The 27,429-nt window shown below is 46.3% G+C and overlaps 1 long non-coding RNA gene across 4 annotated transcripts in view; it reads left to right on the top strand.

Moving 5' to 3' along the window:
* Positions 1-27,429, top strand: part of LOC141213275 (uncharacterized) — a 418,496-nt gene that overhangs the window by 11,777 nt on the left and 379,290 nt on the right. The window contains exon 3 of one of the 4 annotated variants that reach the window (XR_012282788.1): positions 5,251-5,664. The exons of the other annotated variants lie outside the window; for them this stretch is intronic. This is a non-coding gene — a long non-coding RNA (uncharacterized lncRNA). Of the gene's footprint in view, positions 1-5,250; positions 5,665-27,429 lie in introns of those variants that run through there. 4 annotated transcript variants of the gene reach the window in all.

A 27,429-nucleotide genomic window follows, 5' to 3' on the forward strand; every position in this document is an offset into this window, starting at 1 on the left:
GGGCCGACAATCTCTCTCCCCATGATTCCAGCACAAAACATTACTCCGTCTCCTCCTTGTTGGCGCCGTAGCCGTGTTTGCATGGGGTGTCCATCAACCAGCCATCCTCCATTCCATCCATCTGGACCATCGAGATCATTTCATGCATGATAATGCCCCGTCTCATGCTGCACATAACACATCTGCATCTCTGGCTGCTGTGGGCATAAAACGGGACAAACTTATGGTGTGGCCCCCATGCTCCCCTGACCTCAACCCCATTGAAAACCTCTGGAGCATCATCAAAAGGAGTGTCTATGATGGCGGGAGGCAGTTCACATCTAAGCAATAGTTCTGGGAGGGTATTCTGTCCTCATGCAAAACAATTGAAGCAGAAACCATCCAAAACCTGACAAATTCAATGAATGAGAGAGTTCAGAAGCTCCTTTTGAGCAAGGGGTCCTATGTGCAAATGTAACATCACCTAGAATAAAGTTTTGAGTTGAAAACTGTTTGATTTCAGTTTGTAATAACCTGCTAATGCTTATAATTTCAAAAATGACCATTTTTTTGTTCTTTATTAAAATGAAAAGGTTGAAAACTCTGCTGTGCATAATAATTTGGAACATGCATTTCGAGTGCAGTTTGAGTGTTTTATTTTTTTAAAAATATACTGTTATCATAGGCAGATTGTACAAAAACCTTTCAATTGTACTCTAATAGTTATTTGACTGGAAAATTACAATGACTGCCATTCATATAGGCAATTTGGGAAAATCTGAGAAAATATTATTTGCATAATAATTTGGAACACAGTGTAGTATAATGCACCTCATAGCCCTCCATATAGTATAATGCACCTCATAGCCCTCCATATAGTATAATATACTCCCTATAGTATAACGCACTCCCCAAAGTCTTCAATATTGTATAATGTGCCCCACAGAGCTCCATATTGTATAATGTGACCCATATTCCTCCAAATAGTATAATACAATCCCCGTAGCCCTCCACATAGTATAATGCACCTCATAGTCCTCCATATAGTATAATGAACCTCATAGTCCGCCATATAGTATAATACACTACCCATAGCCCTCCATATAGTATAATGCACTCCCCATAGCCCTCCATATAGTATAATGCACTCCCCATAGCCCTCCATATAGTAAAATGCACTTCATAGTCCTCCATATAGTATAATACACTCCCCATACCCCCTCTAAATAGTATAATGCACTCCCCAAAGACCTCCATATAGTATAATATACGGCCCATAGTCCTCCATATAGTATAATGCACTCCCAATAGTCCTCCATATAGTATAATGTGGCCCACAGCCCTCCATATTGTATGATGTGGCCCATATTCCTCAATATAGTATAATACATTCCCCATAGTCCTCCATATAGTATAATACACTTCCCATAGCCCTGTGTATAGTATAATACACTGCCCCACAGCACTCCATATAGTATAATACACTGCCCCATAGCCCTCCCTATAGTATAATGCACTCCCCATAGCCCTCCCTTTAGTATAATGCACTCTCCATAGTCCTTCATAGTGTATAATGCACTCCCCATAGTCCTTCATATAGTATAATGCATTCTCCTCAGTCCTTAATAGAGTATAATGCAGCCTCCCTATAGTATAATGCAGCCAAACATATAGTACATATAATATAATGCAACCCATAGTCCTCGATAAAGTATAATTCGGCTCCAACCATAGAGTATAATGCAGCCCCCCAGTTCTGCAGTATTATGGTCACCACGTATAAAAAACAAATACATACAATACTCACCTCTCCTCGTTCTCCAGCTGCTCCATGCTCTGCAGAGCGTCTCAGCAGCTCCACTCTGCAGGCACAGTCATTCCCCCGCTACCGATACAGTTCAATGCGCGATGCGGGGGGACGAACTCACGGGCCCTATAGCGGCACGCCACGGGCTGGAGGCCCCAGGCAGATGCCTAGTCTGCCTGCCCTTACGCTGGCCCTGAATGGGTGTCTCATGCTGGGGACGTGTTTTTCTGCTTTTTTTCTTGCCATAGTACAAATTCTATTCAGTAGGACTATCAGCTGTGTATCCACCAGACTTCTGCACAACACAACTGATGGTCCCAACCCCATTTATAAGGCAAGAAATCCCACTTATTAAACCTGACAGGGCACACCTGTGAAGTGAAAACCATTTCCGGTGACTACCTCTTGAAGCTCATCAAGAGAATGCCAAGAGTGTGCAAAGCAGTCATCAAAGCAAAAGGTGGCTACTTTGAAGAACCTATAATATAAGACATATTTTCAGTTGTTTCACACTTTTTTGTTAAGTATATAATTCCACATGTGTTAATTCATAGTTTTGATGCCTTCAGTGTGAATGTACAATTTTCATAGTCATTGAAAATACAGAAAAATCTTTAAATGAGAAGGTGTGTCCAAACTTTTGGTCTGTTACTGTATATATCCAGGATGTGTGATCAAGGGGTGCCATACATACCAGAATGGGGGATCAAGGGGTGTCATGCATACCAGGATGGGTGATCAAGGGATGCCATGCATACCAGGATGGGGGATCAAGGGGTGCCATGCATACCAGGATGGGGGATCAAGGGGTGCCATGAAAACTAGGATGGGGATCAGGGGGTGCCATGCATACCAGGATGGTAGATCAAAGGGGTGCCATGAATACCAGGATGGGGGATCAATGGGTGCCATGCATTCCAGGATGGGGATGAGGGCCACGTATACCAAGATGGGATGGGGGCCACATATACCAGGAAGGAGGGACCATACATACCAGGATGGAGGATATTAACAGAATTAGGGGACATTACCCCAATACCAATGTCAGCAGCAGACTCCTATTAGACAAAGATAGCACAAGTATACACAAAATGCAGTTTTTAAAAGGAAGGTTTTTATGATTAAGGGAAAAGGAAACCCAAACCTACAGGGCCCTGTGTGAAAAAAGTGATGCCCCTCCCTCCTTAAAACATAAATTAACTGTGATTTGTCACATCTTTGGGAAGCTGAGTTCAATTTCCGTAGCCCCACACAGCCCTGTTTACTGCCACACGTGTTCTCAATCAAGAAATCACTTAAATAGGACATGCCTGACAAAGTGAAGTAGAACAAAAGATCCTCTAAAGCTAGAGATCATGCTGCGATCCAAAGAAATTCAGGACCAAATGAGAAACAAAGTAATTGAGATCTATCAGTCTGGAAAAAGTTCTAAAGCCATTTCTAAAGATTTGGGACTCCAGCGAACCACAGTGGGAGTCATTATCCACAATAGGCGAAAATATGGAACAATGGTGAACTTTCCTAGGCGTGGCCGGCTGATCAAAATTACCCCAAGAGCACAGCAACGACTCATCCAAGAGGTCACAAAAGACCCCACAACAACATCCAGAGAACTGCAGGTCTCACTTGCCTCAGTTAAGGACAGTGTTCATGACTACACCATAAGAAAGAGACTGGGCAAAAATGACACGCATAGCAGAGTTCCAAGATGAAAACCACTGCTGAGCAATAAGAACAAAGGCTCATGTCAGTTTTGGCAGAAAACATCTTGATGATCGCCAAGACTTTTGGGAGAATACTCTGTGGACTGACAAGACAAAAGTTGAACTTTTTGGAAGGTGTATGTCCCATTACATCTGGCGTAGAAGTAACACTGCATTTCAAAAAAGGAACATCATACCAACCGTAAAATATGGTGGCAGTAGCGTGATTGTCTGGGACTGTTATGCTGCTTCAGGACCTGGAAGACTTGCTGTGGTAAATGGAACCATGAATTCTGCTGGTTAACCAAAAAATCCTGAAAGAGAATGTCCGGCCATCTGTTCATGACCTCAAGCTGAAGTGCACTTGGGTTATGCAGCAGGACAATGATCCAAAACACAGGAGTAAGTCCACCTCTGAATGGCTTAAGGAAAACAAAATTAAGACTTTGCAGTGGTTTAGTCAAAGTCCTGACCTCATGCTCGGAAACCCTCCAATGTGGCTAAATTACAACAATTTTGCAAAGATGAGTGGGCAAAAATTCCTCCAGAGTGTTGTAAAAGACTCATTGCCAATTATCCCAAACACTTGATTGTAGTTGTTGTTGCTGAGGGTGCTTCAACCAGTTATTAGGTTTAGAGGGCAATCACTTTTTCACACAGCGCCCTGTAGGTTTGGATTTCTTTTTCCCTTAATAATTAGGATCTTCATTTAAAAACTGCATTTTGTGTTTACTTGTGTTATCTTTGTCTAATATTAAAATTTGTTTTGAGATCTGAAATATTTAAGTATGACAAGCATGCAAAAGAATGAGAAATCAGGAAGGGGCAAATAACTTTTCACACATACACATATACATATATATATATTCATCCCACAATGTCACATTCACCGCAGGAGAGAGGGATTGGTAAGATGGGACAACCATTACAAACCAGCCACCTGATCAGACGTTATTGAACACCTTTCCAGAAGCTTTAATCAATCTTATCTACTGTTATTTCCTGAAGAGAGGAAACAAATGTCCTAAAAATAAAAAAATATAAAAATGAAAGTTAAAAAAAAATAAAATAATAATAATAATAGGCTCACCTCCACTATGAGCATTTTTTGCTCTTCTAATAATCCAAGCTTTCCTAATTGTTCTTCTATTTGCTCCTGCATCTTCATATTCCTCTCCAGCACAAATGATGCATGCTGGGGCTGTAAGAGCTGTAATAGAGGCCTAGAAGAACCATCAGAGGTCAGGCCGATCTGGTTACAGCAAGAACACAGATACACGCTGTATAAGACAATGGTATGGAAACAAGATTTTAAAAGGAGTTATCAAACACTTTTATACTCCACTGGATAGGTCATTAATATAAGATAGGTGGGGGTCCAACCATCGGCCCCCCGATGATCAGCCGCCATCACCTCTGGCAAGATGCAGGCAATGTTCAAAGTGGAACAAAACTGCTCCGTACACTGCGGCCGCTGCCGGGTGCAGACCAGCTATTGAGGAGTACCGGAGGTGATCTGCAGCACCAGGCAGTGGCCACTGGGGTGCGCTCTGTGCACAAGTTACATCCGGCCGTTGCCAGAGCTATAAACAACTTATTGGTGGGGAGGCAAGAGTCGGACCTACAACGATCTGATATAGACGACCTATTTTATGCATAAATCATCTGCATTAAAGTATTAGAGAACGTCTTTAAGAGCCCTGCATTTTCAGAGCCAAACTTCAGTCAACATCTAATAACCAATTACAATGTCTTTCTTAGGACTCGTTCACACGAATGTATTTTCAGTAGGAAAGTTGTCTGTGGAACAAATGGACAGCACTCAGACCAATGCTATTCAATGGGAAAGTGCAGAGGAGGAATTTTTTTTTTTGTCACTGATCGAATCTGTGTGTGAGCAAAAAATAAAGAAAGAAAATGGCAGCATGTCCTCGTTTCATCCGTCAGACAAGATTCACCCATTCAAGTCTATGGGTACAGAAAAAAATCTGCTTTATACAGATACATTGCAATCCTGTAGCCCTGGAAACTGTAAAGGGTTAAAAAGCCAGATTAGATCTGGACTGCACATGGATGACAAGTGAGAAAAGAATGATATTTTATCTGCTTGTGTGAACAGGCCCTTAGAGGTCTCGACAAGACGGAGGAGCTGATCCAGAGTGTCCAGGTAAAGCTAGCAGTCCAGGTAATGGCGGATACGGAGGCAACCATCCACATCGTGCTCCATGCCCTTCTAATCTGACGTCCGTGACAGCGATGCTCAGTGTAAAGCCTGAGCTCAGGAGATGTGGGCTCGGACCCTGTTCAGACACACTGGAACTGATCAATCTCCATTCAACATTATGAACATAAAACTGGAGCACTGGCCCCACTCAAATATATTGTATTATGGTCAAATCATTCCCTTTAGGAACTGAGTGCTGTGTAATAGAGGAGGATAAGGCCCCCCGTATACAGCAATTTATTCTCTGATAGGCGAGAGGGAAGAGACGTCATCTCCTTTCTGATAATGTCCCCTGTATCCTGGTGACAGTGATTGTGCCATCCCAGCAGGTGACACTAGAGCCGCTCCCCGCTCTTAGGCTATGTGCCCATGAAAACGCTTGTAAAACCGTCTGCCATGCAAAGCAATGTGAATTGGGATGTGCTGTGCACATGATGCGCTAATTAGCGCGCCGAATTCACATTGCGTTGCAAAACGCAGCATGACCATTTCTACCGCGATTACGCCGCAAATTCGCGGCCATTGAAAAGCAGCAACCCCGCAGGTATATGTGGATTTTTCTGCGTTTCAATTAAATTCAATGGCCGAGAATTTGCAGCGTAATCGGGGTGCGTGTGGTACCCAGGATGAAGAAGAGACTACAACTCCTCTTCATCCCGGCTACCAAGCGGTGAAAAAAAGAAATAAATAAGTTAAAAATAAAAAACCCTGTATACTCACCTCTCCGGTCTGCTCCCGGCGGCGATCCTATCTCCTCGCCGTCCAGCGGTGTACTTGCAGGTCTTGCGGTGAGGTCATCTAGTCAGCTGATGGTCACGTGACCGCTGACGTCAGAGGTCAGGTGATGGTCGCGTGACCATCAACTGACTAAATGACGTCACCGCAGATCCTGCCAGTATACCGCGGGACGCTGAAGAGAGAGAACGCCGCCGGGAGGAGACTGGAGAGGTGAGTATACAGGTTTTTTTTTTTTTTAACTTTTTAATTCTTTTTTTTTTTTTTACTATAGATGCAGCATTTAAAGCATCTAAGTTGGTCACACAATATAAATCCATGCCGGTTGTATGGATTTATATTGTGTGACCAACTTGTCAAGCACTTTTCCAAGTTATGCTCAAAATCACTTGGAAAAGTGCTTGAAAAAACGCTGAAAAAATGCTGAAAAAACACTTCTCTCTGGTAGAAAAAATGCATGTAAATCTGCATGTAAATCTGCATGTAAATCTGCCAGAGAGAGGCAAAAACGCTCTGCATCAAATCTGCTACGTGGGCACATAGCCTTAGCGTGTATGTGCTGTACTTATCATTCAGGACTGTGCAAAGACCTGCCTGTGACCAAAAGAACAACAAGGCTGTGTGCACACGCTGCAGATTTGGTGCGTTCCTCAATGGAACAGGCTGCCACGAGAGGTGGTGAATTCTCCTTCAATGGAAGTCTTCAAACAGAGGCTGGACAGACATTTGTCTGAGATGGTTTAGTGAATCCTGCATTGAGCAGGGGTTGGACACTAGGACCCTGGAGGTTCCTCCAATTCTAATGTTCTAGGATTCTATGTATAAACACCAGCTGCAATCTTCCATGGAGAAGTAACTGTGGTTTCAGGAGAACTTGCAGCAGAAGGTCTGTGCCTTCCGCTAGCTCCTCCCCTTCCTTCTTTAAAGAGTATTAATAGCACTAACTGTCATCTATCTCACTAATAGGAAAGTTTGTCTTCACTGAATACAGATTTTACAGATGTTACCGCGAATTGAGACTGAAAGATCAATCCAGCAGGAAAAAGAAGACTTCTCTGATAAGATTATAAAATTACTTATTTTCATGTGTAATATTAATTTACAAAACAAAAATTAAAACAACGGTTATTCTTTAACTAATAAAGCACTTAGGACAGGGATTCATTAAGACTGGCCATATTCAAGCTGCTCTTGATGAGGGAGCGTGCTGGAGTCAGACGGTCCAGATTCATTAAGTGGCGCATGAATTATGCGCTTCTGACAAGTGGTGCGTGCACCTTGCCACAAATCTTACTCCAGTCACGGACTGAAGTAAGATTTCGGGTGTAAGGGAAGCCACAGTTCGCTATGAATTTGACAAGCTGTGGTGCCACACTTCCATCTTGCCCCAACTCTGCCCATTTTGGTGAAGCTGGGCAAAACTGACGTGAAAACACCAAAAGTCACAACATTTTTGATCAACTCAACAATGCACAAAAATTGTGACTTTTCAAAGTGATTTACACCAGAATTCTGGCATAATTGCATTGATCAATCAGGACTATAGTGTCCTAAGTTTTTATACTTCATTAAAACATCCTCCTCCTCCCAAGAGGTGGTCCTAGGTACTGACCCTCGCAGTGTTCGGTCACTTCTGCTGCAGGACTGCTCGTCCGGCTTCTCGGTACAGATGAGATCCTCTATATACCTTGCCCTAATGAAGCCGGCACAGGACCACGTCCACAGCTGCTCCCTGTGTGTGGGGGCCGTCCACTTCTATTACAGGGTCCTAGTACGGAGGGATCAGCTCTGGATACAGTGGGGTGGTCTGTTCTGGCAATGTCATGTATACATTGCTGGGGGGCTCCCAGTGATGTCTGAGCACATAAGCTGAATCTATGGCAGTTATGTGATGGATCCTCGCAGTCAGTGATGGAGGAAAAGCCTCATGGAAGATTCAGCCGGACAAATCCACAACTGTGGACTGAACGGAGGCAGAGAAATCAGTGGCTGCAAACAAGACATTTCTTCTTGTAGATTCCCCGGATGATTGGGAATAGTTGCTTGAAGATGTAAGACCCCAGTCAGGTGGTCGCTGTTATTAACTCCTTTTGCCTAAAAAAAATACAAATAAAATCTGCAGTCACTTTTGATAATTTTTTGTCACAGCTTCTGGCCTTAGTCTTTCTCCTCTAATTCTATCCAGTAATGGAGATTACAATGATAGCATACACGGTGCCATCTACAGCCCACAATACATTTATATGGAAAGGAGTTATAGAACATCAGAAAATGTCTGTTTTGTCACAGAAACAATCACATTAAATAGGATCTGTCACTTGTCATAAATCTGTAACATTTATTTGGTGTAAATGCCGCTGTTCTTCTGAATCTGGGATTGGTTTTATTCCCTTTTCCATCGGCCACTCCACTCCTCTTACTTATATATTAATCTTCTCCCTTTAGCTAAGTGGTAGTGATACAAAACTCCTCTACATGGGAGGCTTTTTAACCCCTTAATCACCGGAGCATTTTCCATTTTTGCATTTTCATTTCTTGCTCCCCTTCTTCCCAGACCCATAGCCTTTTTATTTTTAGGTCAATATTGCCATGTGAGGGCTTATTTTTTGCGGGACAAGTTGTACTTTTAAACGCCATCACTGGTTTTACCATATCATGTACTGGAGAACGGGGAAAAAAATTCCAAGCGCGGTGAAATTGCAACAAAAAATGCAATTCCACGGTTGTTGTTTTTTTTACCACGTTCACTGAATGCTATAACTGACCTGCAATTATGATTCTCCAGGTCATTACGAGTTTGTAGACACCAAACATGTATAGGTTCTTTTTTATTTAAGTGGTGAAAAAAAAATCCAAAGTTTGCTAAAAATGGCGCCATTTTCCGAGACCCGTAGAGTCTCCATTTTTCGGGATCTGGGGCCAAGTGAGGGCTTATTTTTTGCGTGTCGAGCTGATCGCCCGTTATTTCATTTTATTTCAATGTGACGACCAAAAAACATAATTCTGGCGTCTAGAATTTTCTCGTTACGCCGTTTACCGATCGGATTAATTCTTTTTTTTATATTGATAGAATGGGCAATTCTGAACGCAGCAATACCAAATATGTGTTTTTTCTTTATTATTATTTTATTTTGAATAATAATAATAATAATAATAATTTATTTTTATAGCGCCAACATATTCCGCAGCACTTTACAAATTTTAGGGGGGACTTATACAGACAATACAGAATAAGCATATCTCATATCGAACGGAGTGAGGGCCCTGCTCGCGAGCTTACAGTCTATGAGGAAGTGGGGGAGACACAAAAGGTAAAAAGTACATATATTTTATAATGCAGCCTTGATATACTGAATAGGATAAATAATAATACATGGACTGGTCGCCAGCCAGTATGTGTGCAGTCCTGACAGAGGCTTTTATGTGCATGGTTGGTTTGAACCCGAAGTTGAAGAAGATTTTAATATGGGGGAAAGCTGGGATGGACAGAGTGTGTTTAGGTGATACGCCAGTCTAAAGAAATGTGTTTTTAGGGTTCGCTTGAAACTGTGGGTATTGGGAATTAATCGAACTGTCCTGGGTAGTGCATTCCAGAGAATTGGCGCAGCACGCGAGAAATCTTGGAGACGGGAGTGGGAAGTTCGGATTATGGAGGATTTTAGTTTCAAGTCATTTGCAGAACGGAGGGCACGTGTAGGGTGGTAGACTGAGACAAGGGAGGAGATGTAGGGGGGTACTGAAGCATGGAGCGCTTTGTGGGTAAGCGTGATAAGTTTAAAACGAACTCTATATTGGATGGGCAACCAATGCAATGACTGGCACAGGGAAGAGGCATCTGAGTAGCGGTTGGCGAGGAATATGATCCTGGCTGCTGCGTTCAGGACGGATTGGAGAGGGGAGAGTTTAGTAAGAGGGAGACCGATTAGTAGAGCGTTGCAATAGTCAAGACGAGAATGAATAAGAGCGACAGTAAGAGTTTTTGCCGAGTCAAAGGTGAGAAAAGTCCTGATTCTTGAGATGTTTTTGAGGTGTAGATGACATGAACGAGCGAGTGATTTGATGTGAGGAGTGAAAGAAAGATCTGAATCAAAAATGGGGCGAAAGGGGGCGATTTAAACTTTTATATATTGTTTTACCTTTTTCATATTTTTAAAAACATTTTTTTTCCACTTTCTGCCTCTTCAATAGTCTCCACAGGAGACCAGAAGCTGCAGTTACCTGATCGGCTCGGCATCAGAAAAGCGATGAGCAGATTGCCTCTATGTAGCAGAAATGCTCATGTGCTATGAGCGCCAACCACTAGGTGGCGCTCCTAGCAAGCAAGACATGACAACCACAGGGGTCTGCTGCAGACCCCGGGTTGCCATGCCCACGCATCGGTAACCCGCGATCACGTGATAGGTCACCGATGGGCGGGGCTAATGCCGCTGGCCAGTAAGGGGTTAAAGACCACTCCGAGTTGGCTAAAAAGACTACTTTACACAAGGCGTAAAGTGCCATATTTTCTAAACGAAGGGGCACAGGAAAGAAAAACAAAATGAAGCAGATTCATGAGAACGGAAAAAATTACACATTTATGTCAAGTGACAGCTTCTCTACAAAGGAAGTTGTTCAACAGAAAAAGTTGTCTTAATGTACTTAAAATAAAAACTGATGAAACTTCCTGTAACACGGCTGGGTGTGGACCCACTGCTCCTGGGGTTTAAAATGTAGAAGTGTCTATTTTTATCAATTAACAAAATACAAAGTGAATGAACACAATACATCATCAAAGCATCAATTCTTCTGGATGCACTTACACAGTTTTGAAGGAACTCGACAGGGAGATTGTTCCGAACATCTTGGAGATCTAACCACAGATCCTATGTAGGCTTTCACAAAACCTTCTGTCTCTTCATGTAATCCCAGACAAACTTGATGTTGAGATCAGGGCTCTGTGGGGACATATCATCACTTCCAGGACTCCTTTTTATTCTTTTTGCCATTTACAGTTCTTAATGACATTGGCTGTATATTTGTGGTCGTTTTACTGCTGCAGAATAATGTTGGAGGCAATCAGACGCCTCCCTGATGGAATTGTATGATGGAGTCCTTAATGCTGAAAAATACAGGCAGATAATTAGCCATCAATCCTGACTAAATCCCTAACTCCATTTGCTAAATTGCATGGACCATCCACTGTGCTTCACTTGGCAATCAACCTCTGCCTTAACGAGACACGCGTTCCAACAGTGCAGAGCAAATTCACACCACCTCCATACTGCGCAGCACAGCAATCAGGCAGTCTTCAAATTAATATGCCTTGAAGATCGCAGTCATACAGCTGAAGAGTTGTGGACAGCTCTCCAGGCTCAGTTTCAGCAATAGCCGTCTCCGCTGAACCTGGAGCCAGGGAAGGCCATGGACGATAACGGTGCGAACCTGTTTGCGGCTCTACGCCAAGGCGAACCCACACACGTGCTTTGGATGGCTCACGTCCTCAACCTGGTGGTACAGCGATTTCTCCGCCACTATCCCGGCCTGGATGAGCTGCTTCAGAAAGTCCGGAAGCTGTGTGCTCACTTCCGCCGTTCGCACCCCTCATGTCATCGACTTGCATTGATACAGAGGTCTTTCTCCATGACAGTTAACAGGTTGATAGTGATGAGCCAACGCGGTGGAATTCCACTCTGCACATGTTGCAGCGACTGTGGCAGCAGCAACGAGCCCTGACGCAGTATGTCATGTCGTATAGCCTGTGCCAACGCAGTACGGACGTGGGGGGTATCACGTTTACGGAGTGGGAACAGATTAAGGACCTCTGCACCCTTCTGCACAGTTTTGAAATGGCTATTATTAACCCCTTTACCCCCCAGGGTGGTTTGCACGTTAATGACCAGGCCAATGTTTACAATTCTGACCACTGTCACTTTAGGAGGTAATTACTCTGAAACGCTTCAACGGATCCCGCTGATTATGAGAATGTTTTTTCGTGACATATTGTACTTCATGATAGTGGTAAAATTTCTTCAATATCACTTGCGTTCATTTGTGAAAATATTGGAAATTTGGCGAAAATGTTGAAAATTTCACAAAATAGTTCATAAATAACATTTCCCACATGTCTACTTTACATCAGCACAATTTTGGAACCAACATTTTTTTTTATTAGTGCGCTATAAGGGTTAAAAGTTGATCAGCGATTTTTTTTAGTTCCACAAGGGTAAGAGGAGAAAGTGGAACCTAAAAACTGTTGTGCAATTTCTCCTGAGTGCACCAATACCCCATATGTGGGGAAAATACACTGTTTGGGCTCAAGTCAGGGTTCAGAAGGGAAGGGGCACTGTGTGACTTTTTGAACGCAAAATTGCCTGGAATCAAGAGCGGACGCTATGTCGCATTTCGGGAGCCCCCGTCTCATGCTGCACATAACACATCTGCATCTCTGGCTGCTATGGGCATAAAAGGGGACAAACTTATGGTGTGGCCCCCATGCTCCCCTGACCTCAACCCCATTGAGAACCTCTGGAGCATCATCAAAAGGAGTGTCTATGATGGCGGGAGGCAGTTCACATCTAAGCAACAGCTCTGGGAGTGTATTCTGTCCTCATGCAAAACAATTGAAGCAGAAACCATCCAAAACCTTACAAATTCAATGAATGAGAGAGTTCAGAAGCTCCTTTCGAACAAGGGGTCCTATGTGCAAATGTAACATCACCTAGAATAAAGTTTTGAGTTGAAAACTGTTTGATTTCAGTTTGTAATAACCTGCTAATGCTTATAATTTCAAAAATGACCATTTTTTTGTTCTTTATTAAAATGAAAAGGTTGAAAACTCTGCTGTGCATAATAATTTGGAACATGCATTTTGAGTCCAGTTTGAGTGTTTTATTTTTTTAAAAATATACTGTTATCATAGGCAGATTGTACAAAAACCTTTCAATTGTACTCTAATAGTTATTTGACTGGAAAATTACAATGACTGCAATTCATATAGGCAATTTGGGAAAATCTGAGAAAATATTATTTGCATAATAATTTGGAACACAGTGTATTCGGAGAGCTATAACTTTTTTATTTTTCGGACAATGTTGCTGTGTGGTGGCTTGTGTTTTTGCGGGACAAGATGACTTTTTTAGCGGTACCATTTTTATTTACATTCGTCTTTTTGATTGCGTCTTATTCCATTTTTTGTTTGGCGGTATGATGACAAAGCATTGTTTTTTGCTTCGTTTTTTTTTTTTTTACTATGTTCACTAAAGGGGTTAACTAGTGGGACAGTTTTATAGGTCAGGTCATTCCGGACGCGGCGATGCCAAATATGTGTTCTTTTATTGGTTTATTTTTTTTTTCATAATAAATAAATATTATGGGTTCAATATATTTTTATTTTTTGGGGATTATTTTTTTCTTTTATATATTTTTACAATTTTTTTTTTTTTTTTTTCACTTTTCTACTTTTTTTTTTACTTTTACACATTGTCCCACTATGGGACTTTCACTTTTTGCAGCCTGATCGGCTGCATGGCATAGAGAGCAGCAGCTCTCTTTGTCATGCAGCCTGTCAGCGCTGCACACCGGGGAGACATTACTTTGGTCGCGCACTGCGCATGACCAAAGGAACGTCCTGCCTCCTGGTGACCTGGATGTTGTCATGATGACATCGGATCGTCATGGCAACATCCGGAAGCCGCCGCAGACATCGCTGGACGCCGGCAGGAGAGGCGAGTATACCGATCACCTCCCCCCTTGCCACCGCAATGTGCCGGGTGTCAGCTGTGCACATAGCACCGGGTGTCAGCTGTGACAATCAGCTGACACCCGGCGGCGATCGCCCCGCTTGTGTGCGGGCGCGATCGCAGCGCGCGTAATAATACGTAGCTGGTCCATAAGTCCCAGGGCACAGCAACGTACTATTACTGACAAGGTCGGAAAGGGGTTAAAATAGTTAGCGCTGACGATGCCATCATCAGCATCACTATTCCGGTCATACACATGCTGGAGCAGAATTTGAATAGTGTGCAGCAGGAGGTGGTTGTCCCAGAAGAAGAGGAGGATGCGGAAGGGATAAGAATGTCTCAAAGTTCCAGACTATTGTCACACAGGCGAATGCCAAGTGACGGTGGATTCCGGCGATCGAGGGGTTTGGTGACACCAGACATACTGTTAGTGAAGGTGCAAGAGCCGAGGAACAAATGGAGGAGGAGGAGGAAGAGGTGATGGGCGAGTAGCTGTCAGAGGATGAAGAGGATAATCATCCCCTCTCTGTTGAACGTGGTTTGCAGGAGGGGACTGAGGAAAAAAGCATCAGTGTTACGCAGCCAGCAACAGAGCCTGGCTTTGGACCACCTGGAAGAGCCTGACATACAAGTGCCTTCTTGATGCACTATATGCAACATGATTCCCGTATAGTTAGGATTCGAAATAATGCTGACTACTGGGTTGCCACTCTTGTTAGATCCACGTTATAAGACTAAATTTTGCCAGATGCTTCCCGCCCTGGAAAGGGACCTGCTAATGTTGGAGTTTCGAAACAAGCTTTTAAGCAACCTTATTAGAGCTTTTCCCCAAGATAGGAGTGAGGCACACAGTGTGCGTCGCAGCTGTAGTCTTTCAACCTCCAGCACGTCAGTTTGTCAACGCCAAAACATTAGCAGCAGCAGCGTAAGTGGCAGAAGCAATTTCTGAGTCCTTTCACACATTTTTAGACCAGCTCATGCACCAGCACAACAGAGTACAAGTTTGACACATGGTAAACGACTGGAGAGGATGGTGGAGGAGTATCTAGAGCTCAATATGAATACCATCAGGGAAGATTTTAACCTTTTTACATTTTGGTCTTCAAAAATGGATCAATGGCCTGAGCTCGCCTGTCACGCCTTGGAGGTTTTATCATGCCCGACAGCCAGCATTCCCTCAGAACGTGTCTTCAGCGCTGCTGGTCGTGTCCCGACGGATAAGCGCAGCCGGCTGTCCCATGAAAGTGTTGACCGCCTAACTTTCATCAAGATGAACAAGTCATGGATCTCCAAGGACTTTTGCACCATAACTGCAGACTGTACAGAGTAGGCGATATTGTAGTTTTTAGTGTGCTGCATTGATCTTGCGGAATTGCGTCTGTGATGTGGGTTGTGTGCCTGCTGCAGGTTTTAGGCCCTAGTTTTTGGAAATGTGGGGAATCCTGATTAGATCTCCATCTACTGGGTTGGCTGTAGGGGAAGAGGTGTCCTTTCTAATTCTACAATTTCTACTGTAGTGAAATTGATGCCACTTCGGTGGTTTTAGGCCCTAATTTAGGGAAATGTGAACACTCCTGATTGGATCTCGATGTGCTGGGTTGGCTGTATTTGAAGAGGTTTTGGTCTCCTTTACAATAGTTATACTCTAGTGAAATAAATTTTTTGGTGCAGATATTTTTCTCCACAAAAGGGGTACACAGACCTGATAAACTCAAAATTGGAATATAAAGCAGGCTACATCTCCACTTAGAATTGTTTGGGACAGATATTGATCTCCATACAGGGGGGGGAGTTGAGTAAGAGTAGCTCCGTGACCCTCGACTACTGTGCGGTCGGGGCAAGAAGAGGAGGAGGGTGACTCTGAAGGTGAGGAATGGGATAGCACATGGGATGATGAGGTTGTCCATCCAACTTGGTGTGAACCCAGAGGTACGCAGCTGAGTAGCTCATCTGAGGAGGTGGAGGAGGAAGACGAGAAGGTTACGTTGCGTCCTATGGCGCAGACACAAAGTAATGCAAACACGAGGAGCACTGCATCCTTCGCAACAACCGAGGCAGTGACCGGCAGCGGTCGCTGGTCTGCAGCTCGCAGGGGCGGCAAAGGTTGCCTAGTCTGGGCTTTTTTTTTTTTTTTTTGAGACCGCAAAGGATGAGCCAGATCGCGTTATCTGCAAAGTTTGCGATAAAAAACTCAGTAGAGGGAAAAAGTGCTAATAATTTGACTACTACATGCATGAACCTTGACATGCGCACACAACATGTGTTACGCTGGTAATCTTACCGCGCTAAAATGCGGACCTCAACAACCATCAGCTGCCCCATCAACCGCATCAGCGGCTTCTTCCTCCTCCTCTGATACCATGCCAAGTATTGTCACGCAGGTCTCCCACCGCAGAACTTCTAGTTCTGCACCCGCTCCAGTCAGGCTGAATGACAGCCTGTCAGCTGTATCAGAAGCAGACATGCCTGCTGTGTTTGTTTCACTGAGCACACCACGTTTCTCAATCCACCGTTACATCTGTGCTTGCACCTCACTCACGGTCCAGCAGTTTGTCCGTTTCACCATACTCCGCCCTCTATCAGCACCACAGCCAGCCCTCAGTCCCGCATTTGTGGTCACGTAAAAGATTGTTTCCTCCCACACATAACAAAGCTAAGAGGTCGAACTCCACCATCTCCAAACTGTTGGCCACGCAAATGGAGGTGTCAGTCCCTAATTTTTTGAACTGTGAACACTGCTGTATGGCTGCTTTTTTACTGAGGAGGTAACCAGGGAACCTGAAGGAAACCCCCAAAAAAACGGGGAGAACATACAAACTACTTGCAGATGTTGTCGTCTATCATCATGGAGTTAGCTCGTTGTGTAGGAGACCGACCACCACTGCTGTCTACCTTGTGAACATTGTGTTGAAGCTTGCAAGGTGTTATGGGTTTACTGTCACAGAGAGGAGCCAGAACGTCTGATTCCTCCCACTCCTGCAGTCATTAGAAGCCTTTCGCCTTCATATTAATCGGTGCAGGGGTTTATCTGCTCAGTTGTGAGCTCTTGGAAGCTTACTGTGATTTAGGCTCTCAGCAGATTTGTTCCATGCATCTCCCCTACTGTGATAACGCTGTACCCCAACACATCAGACTGTCGCCTACCATGGAAACCTTGAAAAAGAAGCTGAAGATCCACTTCTTCTGACAAGCGTACAATATGTGGTAACCCTCACTCCAGAGTACTTTTGCATAACCAGCTGTACCCTGACCTACTGTATCCTCAACCATCCCTTGCACCACGGAATAAATGTCGCTGCAACAGTAATAATAAATATAGTATTTGTACTCTGGCATCAGTTGACCCACTTTCCTGGTGTCTACACCCTTAATTTGATGTGTTTTGACAGCTTTTGGGCCAGAGTGAAGGTGTTGCATATGCTTTTTTTTTGGTCCCGTCCCCCCAATTGAACAGTATGGTGTTCGGAAATGTTCGGCGAATGTCTAAATATTCTATGAACATTTCCGAACCGAACATTGAAATGTACAACTAGGAGGGACCGATGTGCAAAGAAAATATCACGTATACCAAGTGCACTGCCATGAGATTGTACATTATAAAGGCCTGGGATCAAACAGTTTTAATAATAAAAAAATAAAAATAAACTGCTCCCACTGGGGGCCCGGAAACAGAGAATGGGCCGGGGGTGAGACCCAGGAACAGTAAGAAGGAAAAAAATGACGAACACTCCACCATACCACAAACTCTGCCACCAGATATGAGGATCGACGCTCTCACCCTTCCACCAGCCCCAAAAGAGTGCAGGCAGTTTGGAGTGACCCGGGCACTCCTCAAGGTCAAGAACCAAAAGGCAGGTTACAGGGTCCTCTGCGACAGGCTTCTCCATACTGTCATGTAGGAATCTAACCAACTTGGGCAGTAAGCTCAAATCTCTGGACAGTGTCACAGAAGGTGGAGGAACGTCCCCCGGCCCTTGCGGCACATGAGGCATACATCCAGGAGCTGGGGCTGGACCCTACTCATCCTGGCTGTGGTGTAATATGTGCAATGTAGGATACAGAGTTGAGCCGCTCTCTCGGAATAGCTAGGAATTAGTTTGTCTAAGCTGTAGGAAATGGAAGGGTAAAGAAGATTTCACTTCAGAACATGAAATGGGTCACCAGCCACATAGACCTGACCCAGGTAAACCTAGGCTGCCCTTTCCCATAAAGGCCCTCACTCCAAATCTAATAATTCAATAAGAGTGCTGCTATGCCAGAGAGGGGTATGATTGTGAGAAAAAGGAGCACAGAAAAGTTTCCATACCATGGTCTAGATTGATATAGCCTGCATGAAAATCAGTTATGTATTGAAGGGGCCCTCTAGAACAGGGATGTCAAACTCAAACACACAGAGGGCCAAAATGAAAAACTTGGACAAAGTCGTGAGCCAATCAGTATTCAGTATAATGTGCCCCACATAGTCCTCCATACAGGGTAATGGACCCCACATAGGGGTGGCGGTTCTGGTGCCGCAAGCCAAATATAAATCACCCTGCGGGCCAGAGCTTTTCATGTATGCTCTTGGAGGAGCAAAAAAGTATGTGCAAAGGGTGTTTAATCTCTGGGTCATAGGGTCAAACAATGGCCACAAGGGATCTCAGGAAGTCATCCCTGTTCCACCTACATATACAGGAAAGCTGAACAAACCAATAATGCGCAGAAGGATAATAATACGCCCAATAATACAGTCTAGGGTCCGATAAAGCCACCCCTTCACCCGAGCATATTACAGGACTGGGCTATGGATCCCAGTTCTGTGACGCTGCAAAATGAATGAGGAAAAGATGGAGTTACGCTTATTGAAGGTATTGAAGTTCACATATATTGGGGATATAACCTGATGTGAGCCGCGACCGACAGGAGTAACTTCTCTTATCTCCTTATCTTAGCTTTTATAATCAACAAAAGAGCAAAGCTGTGTAGCGAATTCACCTAAATATGTAGATACTTGGACTCCTAGATAAGAGAACTTTGAAACCCATATCAAAGATAGGAGGGAGGCTTGTCTGGAGGGGACTTTCAGGTCTACAGGGAAGACAAAAGACTTATCCGAGTTGATTTTTAGACCTGAGAAGAGGCCGCACTCATCAATCACATTCAGCGCTGCTGGTACTGACACGTTAGCACCTTGCAGGTACAGGAAAGTGCTGTCTGCGTAGAGACTAAGTTTGCTGTGTGTTGGGGCCTGGATAAACCCCTCAATCTCTGGGGTGGAGCGGATAAGGGCGGCCAGTGGCTCAACTACAGTCACAGCATTGGGGACAGCGGACATCCCTGCTGCGCGCCCTGGATCAGGGGGAAGCATATACGCACCACAGTGTCCGCGTATAGGAGCTTCTCCCATTTAGTAATCACTGGCCGAAAGCCCATCCAACGCTTGGTCGCCCAAAGAACAGACCATTCAATAGAGCTGAGGGCTTTATTGGCATCAAGTGAGACCATAACGTGTCCTCCTTAGAGAAAAATAAATAAAAACGCTGGAGGTTGAGGGTTGTCGACTTTCCTGGCACAATGTCAGTTTGGTCACAATGAATAATTTGCCGAATATATGAACGCAGAGGAATTTCCAATACTTTATCTAGAATTTTTACATCAAACTGAAGTAATAAACAGGCCTGTATAAGGAATAAAGATTGGTAAAAATTATCAAACTCCGAAAGAACATGTTTAGGGTCCCCTCTAGTTCTCCTCTCCTCGCCCCTAAGTGCCCTGATTATCATGGGGTCACAGTAACGATTTGCCATATAGGTAAGTAGTTTACCACATTTGTCCCCATTTAGTATTCCTGTCATACATGAAAGGACCATGTTGCTCATCATCTCTAAGCAGAGGGAGTGTAACAAGTAAGGCTGCCGGCCACTGGGAATTATGCTCCACAGGTACTGGAGCTCCTGTGTGATACCTCAGTCATCTTCACATCCCTCACAGCAGGAGCCAGGATATCATGAGCAAATGCTTCAAAAGTATCCCATACCTGTTGTATTATACGGTCCTCATTGTATTTTAAAATAAATAAAAGGAGAAGGAGAGAGACACAAGATGGATTTATATGTCACAGTGGCCTTGGAAATGGACCCTCCCAAGAGGGGAACAGGGAGAGGAGTAAGATCTGGGATGGAGTGACAGAGGTAATAATAGAAAATGACTGCAACCAAGGCAGAGTCCGGCACCAGGGCAAGATCTATGTGGGAGAGGCAAGAAAGCAAAAACCTGACCAGAACCTCTGTAGCATCGGCGTCTCTGCCCCCTGATAGGCAGAGACGACGTCCCCCTTACCGCCGCGCTCCCGGCCCGGCACCTTCCGGCTCTCCTGCTGCTGCTGCCGGCGCGTGCAGCTTCCCAGGCACTGTGCTTAGGGCGCGCGCTCCCTCCCTCTTAAAAGGGGCCGCACGCGCCGTCCTAAGGACTCCCCTGCCAATGGCCGGAGGTCTTAGCATATAAAAGGAACCTCCTCCAAAATGGAGGTGCCTGTGCAAGGTTGTAGCTCGGTGTTCTAAACTCTGCTTCAGCCCTCAGGTCCCGCTGCTAGCCTGACAAACAGTCCAGTCCGCCAGCCTGACTACCAGTCCAGTCCGCCAGCCTGACTACCAGTCCAGTCCGCCAGCCTGACTACCAGTCCAGTCCGCCAGCCAAGTACACTCTCCAGCCCGACGGTCTGCCTACAGTCCAAACCCGCCAGTCTGTCTATGGTCCAGGCTTGCCTGCCTACCCGGAGAACGTACCAGTTACCTGCCGTGCCTACCAGCCAGCCTACCCGGAGGCTCCTGCCAGTTACCTGTGGTGTCCGCCAGTCCGTCTACCCGGATCACCAGTCAGCCTGCCTGCCGTGCTCATCTGCTGTACCGGTCAGTCCCTGCCTTCTGACCCATGGGAGTCACCTGCTCTCATACAAGGACTGGCCCAGAGTAGCACCTAGTCCCTCTGCTCGGTCCTTCCCTGGTTCACGGAATCGATTGAGCCGCCGTGCGACCTTGGTCAGTGTGAGTTGATACCTAGTTACGCCCCTCTGGTCCCTCCTTGCACCGCAGCACAGAGGTTCCACCACCCGGATCCGTAACAGTTTGCACGGGCCATGGAACCCGGTGACCCCCAGGCTCCTTCGCTTGCTGACCTGTACCAGGAAGTTTCTCGTCAGAGATCCCAACAGGAAACCATCCTGACCTACCTGCGGTCTGTCAACTCTCGCCTGGACACGCTGATCGTCCCACCTGTGTCCGCCTCGAGCCGAGCGACACCCGCTCCGGCGGCGCCTCTGCCTACCAGTGCCACGGCATCTAGCTCTGGACCCCGGCTCTCTGCGCCTCCTCGTTTTGGGGGTAACCCCGTCTTACGTCGGGGTTTTCTGAACCAGTGCACATCAGTTTCCCTCCGACCGGGCCAAGGTGGCGTTCATTATGTCTCACCTCACCGGGGAAGCATTGGCATGGCTAAACCCTCTATGGGAGAGAGGGGATCCCCTGGTGTCCGATCTTCCGGCTTTCCTCACTGCCTTCCGGAGGGTCTTCGATGAGCCCGGACAAAGAACTTCTACTGCCTCCTCATTGCTCCGTCTCCGCCAAGGGAGTCTCACCGTGGGCCAGTATGCCATACAGTTCCGTACCCTCCCTTCTGAGCTTGACTGGAACAACGAGGCCCTAGTGTCCACCTTCTGGGAGGGTCTTTCCGGACGGATCAAGGACGAGCTGGCTGGCCGGGACATTCCTACCACCTTGGTTGACCTGGTGTCACTAGCTACCCGGATTGACATGCGTTTCCTGGAACGTGCTAAGGAGACTACCCGGGAGAGAAGATTTCCTCGTCTTGCTCCTGTTTTCCAAAAACCTGCCTCCCAACCAGCAACTCCCCGGGCACGCTCGCCTGAGCCCATGCAGATCGACCAGACCAAGATGGCCAAGTCTCGCCAAGAAACACGCCGAGCCGAGGGGAGCTGTTTCTACTGTGGTAGTAAGGAGCATCTGATCTGTTCCTGTCAGGTGAAGCCAGGAAACTACAGTGTCTAGGACCGCTCGGAGAGGTCGTCCTAGGCAAGAGTAAATCCTCTCCGTTCTTGACTTTTTCTGTTTCTATTTCCTGTGGAGAGAACCGCTTCTTTGAAACTGCCCACCTGGACTCCGGAGCCGCTGGGAATCTCATTTATCAGTCCCTTGTAGAGAAGTATCAGATTCCTACCAAACCTCTGGCTGAACCATTGGCAGTCACTTCCGTGGATGGAAGACTCCTTCCGGTCACCATCTAGCTCGTCACAGAGCCTGTAACCCTTCAGGTGGGAATGCTGCACTCGGAGAGGATCTCCTTCCATGTGCTATCCAGAGTCTCTCACTCCCTTTTGCTAGGTCTACCCTGGCTACAGAGACATGAACCCGTTCTGAATTGGCAATCCGGTGAGGTGCTCCGTTGGGGGCAGGATTGCCATGAGACCTGCCTGGTTCCGATTCGCCCGGCTTGACCTCCGTCTACTCCGGCTAATTTACCTGGTCTACCGGCACCTTACTGGTCCTATGCAGATGTCTTCGACAAGAAGGAGGCAGAGACCCTTCCACCTCATAGGCCATATGATTGCCCTATCGACCTGGTACCCGGTGCCACTCCACCCCGTGGGCGTATCTACCCATTGTCGTTGGCCGAAACCCGGGCCATGTCGGAGTACATCGAAGAAAATCTGGCTAGGGGATTCATCCAGAAATCTACCTCCCCGGCTGGAGCTGGATTCTTCTTCGTTAAAAAGAAAGACGGTTCACTACGCCCCTGTATCGATTATAGAGAACTCAACCAGATTACTATCAAAAATAAATAGCCCCTGCCGCTCATCTCTGAGCTGTTCCACCGCCTTAAAGGCGCGAAGATCTTCACCAAGCTCGATCTTCGTGGTCCGGATCCGCCAAGGAGACGAGTGGAAGACGGCATTCAATACCTGGGACGGCCACTATGAATACCATGTGATGCCCTTCGGCCTCTGTAATGCTCCAGCCGTCTTCCAAGAACTAGTTAACGACATCTTCCGTGACCTCTTATATTCATGCGTGGTGGTGTACCTGGACGACATCTTGGTCTTCTCTCCGGATCTTCCCACACACCGGAGGAATGTTCGTCAGGTCCTGCTTAGGCTCAGGCAGAATCACCTAAGCGCAAAATTTGAGAAATGCCTCTTCAAGCATACCTCTCTTCCATTCCTGGGCTATATTATCTCTAAGACTGGTCTACGGATGGATCCCGAGAAGGTCTCTGCCGTCTTAAAGTGGCCCCAACCAGAGGGGTTGAAGGCGATTCAGCGATTGCTGAGCTTCGCTAACTATGAAAGCCTCTTCATCCCACATTTCTCTTCCCGGACTGCACCCATCTCTGCGCTCACCCGTAAGGGAGCAAATCCTAAGGAATGGACGTCCGAAGCGGAGGAGGCCTTCCTCTCATTAAAACAAGCCTTCTCCTCTGCCCCGATGCTGCACTGTCCGGATTGCAACAAACAGTTCTTTCTGGAGGTTGATGCTTCCTCTTCCGGAGCGGTGCTCACCCAGGAATCTCCGTCCGGGAGAATGGTAACCTGCGGCTTCTTCTCCAAGCTCTTCTCCTCGTCCGAGCGCAACTATTCCATTGGAGATCGAAAACTGCTAGCCATCAAATTGGCGCTGGAGGAGTGGTGTTACCTGCTAGAGGGGGCTCTGCACCCGGTGGTCATCTACACTGACCACAAAAAACTGGCATATCTACAAAATGCCCAAAGACTCAATCCGCGTCAGGCCCGGTGGTCTTTGTTCTTTTTAACTTTACCCTACATTACCGCCCTGCGGACAAGAACGTTAAAGCCGACGCTTTGTCGAGATCCTTCCTGTCTTCCGATCAAGAGGAGGAGCCTATGCATATCATCGATCCCTCCAAAGTGATGAATGAGGTCCAAGGGAGCCAGTCTCGTCTCCCACCCGATAAGACATTTAACCATATATTCATAAGGTACATTGTAAAAAACCACTCTACCCCAAGTGAGGTCCCAAAAATTGGAAAAGTGGAAGTTTATGCCACTCCATAAGACAAATATGCATGCTACCACAAAACACAGGAGTTTTTTTGGCAATAATTAGTAGACAAATATTTTATTGAACACTTAAAGACATGGGACATACAACAAGGAACAACCCGGCATAAAAAGTGGGGCTGCATATATAAATATATTAAGATCGAACAATCATAAAGAATAGAAATAACAATGGAGAAAAAAAGTGCCACAGTATTTAACCCCTAGTGGGATAGTTGTCTAAGTGCTGCATACAGGAAAAGTCTATAAAGACATGCATTGTTAATACAAAAAAGTATATAATAATCGTGTCAGCACATAAACCCCTATAATCTTTGTTCAAATCATGGTATTGCACGCTTACCCATTGCTAAATAGCAGCCCCACAAGAGAAAATCCCCAACGCACGTTTTGCTTGGTGTGTTAAACCGCTTCCTCGGGGGGGAATAAGGACTTCATCCATCACATCTTTCGTCTCCACGGCCTACCCCTCCACATCGTGTCTGAACGCGGGGTCCAGTTTACTTTGCGCTTCTGGAGAGCTACGTGTAAGCTGCTGGATGTCTCCCTGTATTTCTCCTCTGCTTATCATCCACAGTCCAATGGCCAAGTGGAACGTATCAACCAGATCCTTACCAGCTTCCCCCGGCACTTTGTCAACGCTCACCATACCGATTGGGTAGAGTTCCTACCATGGGCCGAGTTCTCCTATAACAACCATGACAGCGAATTTTCTTCCAAGTCCCCATTCTTTGTGGTCTACGGTCAACATCCCCGGATTCCGTTTCCCGTCTCCGCTTCAGTGGACAACCCTGCCGCAGAGTCTCTGATCAGCGAATTTTCCACCATTTTGGAGGACACTAGATCCGCAGTTCTTCAATCCTACAAGCAGATGAAGAGACATGCCGACAAGAGATGTCTGGATCAGCCTCCATTCCGCCCTGGAGACAAGGTTTGGCTCTCCTCCAAACATGTTTGTCTCAAAATACCCTCCTATAAGTTGGGTCCACGGTTCATCGGTCCATTTGAAGTCCTCAAGCAAATCAATCCAGTGGCCTACAAGTTAAAACTCCCGGCCCCCTTCGGGTTCCCAACTCCATCCACGTATCTCTCCTCAAACCAGTTGTTCTTAATTCTTTTTCCGACAATCCAGGTACTTCCCCAGCTCCGGGCTCCACTGAGGAAGTCTATGAGGTAGAGAACATTCTGGCCACCAAGAGGGTAAGAGGAAAAACCTTTTTTCTGGTGGATTGGAAGGGGTTTGGCCCAGAGGAGAGAATTTGGGAACCCAGGGAGAACATCCACACCCTGCTTCACCTTAAAAAATTTCTTTCAGGCTTAAAAAAGAGGGGGCATAAAGGTGGGGGGGGTACTGTAGCATCGGCGTCTCTGCCCCCTGACAGGCAGAGACGCCGTCCCTCTTACCGCCGTGCTCCCGGCGTCTTCCAGCTCTCCTGCTGCTGCTGGCACGCGCAGCTTCCCGGGCACTGTGCTTAGGGCGCACGCGCCGTCCTAAAGAGTCCCCGGCCAGTTGCCAGAGGACTTGTCATATAAAAAGGCACCTCCTCCAAAATGGAGGTGCCCGTGCAAGATTTTAGCTCTGTGTTCTAAACTCTGCTTCAGCCCTCAGGTCCCGCTGCTAGCCTGACTACCAGTCCAGTCCACCAGCCTGACTACAAGTCCAGTCCGCCAGCCTGACTACCAGTCCAGTCCGCCAGCCTGACTACCAGTCCAGTCCGCCAGCCTGACTACCAGTCCAGTCCGCCAGCCTGACTACCTGTCCAGTCCGCCAGCCTGACTACCTCTCCAGTCCGCCAGCCTGACTACCTGTCCAGTCCGCCAGCCTGTCCAGTCCGCCAGCCTACCAGTCCAGTCCGCCAGCCTACCAGTCCAGTCCGCCAGCCAAGTACGCTCTCCAGCCCGAGGGTCTGCCTACGGTCCAAACCCGCCAGTCTGTCTATGGTCCAGGCTTACCTGCCTACCCGGAGAACGTACCAGTTACCTGCCGTGCGTACCAGCCAGCCTAACTGGATGCTCCTGCCAGTTACCTGTGGTGTCCGCCAGTCCGTCTACCCGGATCACCCGTCAGTCTCCTGCCGTGCTCATCTGCTGTACCGGTCAGTCCCTGCCTTCTGACCCGTGGGAGTCACCTGCTCTTATACAAGGACTGGCCCAGAGTAGCACCTGGTCCCTCTGCTCGGTCCTTCCCTGGTTCATGGAGTCGATTGAGCCGCCGTGCAACCTTGGTCAGTCCGAGTTGATACCTAGTTACACCCTCTCTGGTCCCTCCTTGCACCGCAGCACAGAGGTTCCACCACCCGGATCCCTAACAACCTCCATATAGTGTGAACAGGTGCACGCTGCAATGACTGCATAACATAAAATAAGAAAGAACAGCAGCACTCTGTAAGGGCCAAGAGGTGGTGGTCAGGTTTTTTGTTTTCTTGCAGTTTACCATGGAGGTTTTGACTGTCTCCTTTTCTGACTCTGCACTCCACCCATCAACCCAAGGGTGCTTTTAATTAGTGTTGCTTTCTAACTGCCCACTTAAAATTGTAGGCTTATAGCCCAAGAGAGGCATGTTTAGGAAAATAGTTACCCATCATGCGGAGGTCACCTTGCCGTGGTTGATGGGCACACATGAATTGGCCAATATATGCGCTAAGAACCTTGATTTTTTCTAAGGACATTTTATTTAGCAATAGTGCAGTTTAGATCTTATTTTCTTAGTGTTTGCATATGTCTTGGCCCTTACAGAGTGCTGCTGTGCTTTCTTATTCTATGTGGGAGAGGCAGTCATGAGTGAAAGGATAACAGGTGTGTGTCCTAGACGAGGAGATGGAAGAGCACCAGACCCAGTCCCCATACACTGCAATATTACAGAGGAGTCCACATCAGTGTCAGGGCTCAACAGCCGGGACCGCTCCCTATTTATACCACGAGTACAGTTAAAATACTGGAGCCAGATTACTAGTGGGGAACTATATAGTAGCATGAAAGCAACAGCTTTGTGCATGACGACTGGTATAAATGGAGGGGGTATATAAATATCCAGATGGGTAATAGGACACACAAGTTCCGTACAGTACAAGAATACACACATACCCTCTTTATATAAATTTAAATGTTGTAAAGGGTACAATTTAGGGTGCGCATGACTAGGATAGAAACTCCCCGGGCATATGTACAAAAGACTGAATAGTAAGCCCACCTGA

This window comes from Phyllobates terribilis, unplaced genomic scaffold (genome assembly GCF_046119375.1).
Source record: "Phyllobates terribilis strain yellow unplaced genomic scaffold, ASM4611937v1 Scaffold_191__1_contigs__length_3620865, whole genome shotgun sequence".
NCBI lineage: Eukaryota > Metazoa > Chordata > Amphibia > Anura > Dendrobatidae > Phyllobates > Phyllobates terribilis.